Genomic DNA, 3302 nt, shown 5'->3' on the forward strand with positions numbered 1-3302 from the left:
GGCTTCCATCCCTGAGGGGACTGTCTTTCAGGGGGAAAAAAAAAACCTCCCCTAAAATGGCTCTCCTGGCATTTCTAATTAGAGGTGAGTAGGCGGACACAGAAGGCAGGCGGAGGGGCACCACGGCAGGGAGGGGAAACAGGCAGAGAAATTGCTAGAACAGGGACTAGCTAGATAGAGTTGTCCTATGGAAGAATCCTGGGAGCTGGGAGCTGCAGGCCTGAAGTCTGGAGGTAGCTGAAGGTTAACCAAGGCCCTAGCCATGGGGGTCAGGCTGACAAGGCAGCTGGACCCTCTTCTGTCTGCACACATGTCAGCAGCAGTCCTTCAGTGGCCAGCATCAGCCTCTTTGTGCACAGCCCCCCTAGAGTGGGGAAGCTAGGTATGAGCAGGCTGGAGGGGGCAAGGGTGACAAACAGCTGCACTCTAACCAGTGGCCAGGATCCCCCACCCCCTGTCTGTAGGGGGATTGGGCCCAAATGAAAAAGTTTCCAATGCTGAGGTGCTCTGGCCCTCTAGCCACCTCATCTCCTATCTCCATAGAGGGCAGTCCATTCAGGCCACTGTCCCTGAGACACTACTCTGAGCCCCACTGGGGTGGGGTGACAGATCACAGGGAGCCCTGCTTCTTCCTCCAGAGTCTTCAGAAGCCATGAACACAGGAGCCCAGTGACAGGTGACAGGCATAGGCAACAGCCACAGCTCCTCTGGGAACACTTAATCGCTGCCCAATTATCGCCCCAGAAGCCCTCAGCAACTCCCTTCTCACCCCCACACTGCAGCCCGGGGCTACATTCTGCTGCTGGAAAAGAGGCCAGGCAGGCTCCCTGCCTTCAGAGAGGGGGATTTCTAACCCACACACTTCCAGTACCCGCCTTACTAATCCTGCCCATGAGAGGGGTAGATAGTGCCACCTTCAGCCCCCTGGAAGGTTGGAGAAGGATCAGGGCGGGGATGGGGTGGGGTGGAGTGGGGAGGCTGGACCTGTTTAGGGAAAGAACATGGGGAACCATGGCAAAATTACCTGACAGATTCTAGATGAATTCTAATGAAAAGCAGGAGTCCTTAGGGATGGGGCAGGCCTGAGTGAATCCTTAGAGTGCTAAGTCCCAGGTGACCTTGGTTCCACAGTCCTGTCAGTCCTGGCTCTTTGTTCCCAGGACTCCAGATACCCTGGGCTCTGGCCTCTCAGCATTTACATTGTGATGCTGTCCTGCTAAGCTGCCTTTTTTCAGGATGAGACCCCCTCCTGATATGTCAGTCAGAGAGCTCTGAGACCAGGGAGTATCCCTTAGCCTCCTGTCCTGCCCCTACATCCGTCTGTCCGGAACCTCTAGCACTGTTCTCCTGATCCTCTTCCCAACCTGAGACTTCTGATGAATACAAGATTCCTGACAGGAATCACACATGTCTGGGTCCCCTTAAGTCTCCTCTTTGTGTCTCATAAGATATCTTCAAAGTCCCTTCTTGGCCACTGTGGACACAGCTGTCTCTGGCTAGACAGTCTTCCCAGCAGATGCTTTCTCTAAGGCTGGATAGTCAACGTCCATTAATAATGAGAGTAAAGGTAAGCTCCTTCAAGGATGGAGTTCACAGCCATCCCTACACCTGCACACAAAGGTGCACACAAGTGTACCCATGAACAAGCATATACATACACAAGTACCTTGATCATTCCCCCTATGATATGGGTTAAGGGACCCCATTCCTTAAGGAGCCAGAATCCAGGGCAGCAGAGGTGGACACAGCAGGGACTTGGTTGGGCTTCCTGCTCACATCTGCCCACATACCTGCCATCTGTGTGGGCACAGGAGAAGGGGTATAGGCTTCTGCCCCTTGATTAGTTAAGCAGTAAGCCTCCTGCCCAGCCCCTGGCCCAGGTGCCTTCATCAAGTCTCTGTAGACAACTGCCTGCTACCCACTTTGCACAGATGTCTTTTGCTGCCTGGTCCTAGCTCCTGGCTGATGCCCGGGTACCCTGCCCAACTCCAGATCTACGTTATGAGTTGAAACCGGGGGCTGGGGAAGTCCAGAGCAGTGCTTTGACATGGATCTGAGGAAGAGAAGGGATGAGCCTTTCCACATTCCTTTCTAATCCTCTGGCTTCGCCTTTCTCTCAGTGGCAGTGGGGGAGCAAAACTCCACCAAGCTGAAGGTGGCTGGAGTCCTTTCTTGGAACAGGAAAGGAAGGGAAGAGGGACCCAACTCCAGTCCTCAAGACCAGGCTCAGTGCACTTCAGAAAGCCACTGCCTACTGATGCTTAAGGCCTTGTACCCTCAAGCTGAGCTGACATAAGAATGAGCCGCCAGCAGAAGGAAGGACACCTGGCCCTCCCACCAGCCTTCTGCTGACTGAATGACTTCCGGTCACCCCCACTGCCAGTCTCTGGACACAGTAGGGCTGGCGATAATGGGTCTCGGGAGCTGAAAGCTGAGATTGGAATCCCCACCCCCCTGAGAGCACAAGAATGCACAGTGGTCTGGGGGCTGAGACTGAAGGAGAACATCAAGGTGGGGGAGGACTGAGGGAGATGGCTGGGGAAGCTGGAAAAGGTGGAGAATCTAAGACAGGGCTACAGTTTCATTTCTCACAAAGGTAATCTCATTTGGCTTCCATAGCAGCCCTGGAAGATGAGGGACCTGCCTCAGACCACTGAGCTAGCCAGGAACAGAGACATGGAGGTGGGCATGGAGGTGGGACCAGAGCCAAGGTGTGGGGCCATGAGAGATTGAGTTGCTCTCCCCAGGCCCAGAGCCCCCCTCCCTTTCCAGCAGACTTCCTTCCCGAGCCACAGGAACATGTTCTCTCAGTGCCACCCCCCCTTCCTTCCTTCCTCTTCCGTCTGGCAGGCTGTGTGCTACATCCTTGTCCCTGGAACAAGGCAAGGCGGCCTGTTCGTTGAGGGCCCCCACACACCAGACCCTCCTCCCTCATCTCTCCTCCTCCCTCCTTCCTGCCTCCTGCCTCAGCTCCTCCAGTCCAGCCTCTAAGGAAAGAAGCCTGGTATTTTTCCATGGAATCTGCAGTCTTGATGTTCTCTGTGCCCCAGGCGTTTCCCACTGCCCACCTGGCAGTGGACAAAGTCACAGGTTTGTGGGAGTCTGTCCTCAAGAGACCTTGTTCCTCCCCCAATCCCAGCCATGATTCATGAGGGAGACTGAGGGCCAGAGAGGACCAGAAGCCTACAGAAGCCACACAGTGATAGAGGCTAGGATTTGGGCTAGAGGTCAGGTGGAGACCTCCAGGCTTCTAGAGTCCTCAAGTAAGACACTCCCTTGTGCTATGGGAACTCCGAGTAAGT

This window comes from Mastomys coucha, unplaced genomic scaffold, assembly GCF_008632895.1.
Source record: "Mastomys coucha isolate ucsf_1 unplaced genomic scaffold, UCSF_Mcou_1 pScaffold11, whole genome shotgun sequence".
NCBI lineage: Eukaryota > Metazoa > Chordata > Mammalia > Rodentia > Muridae > Mastomys > Mastomys coucha.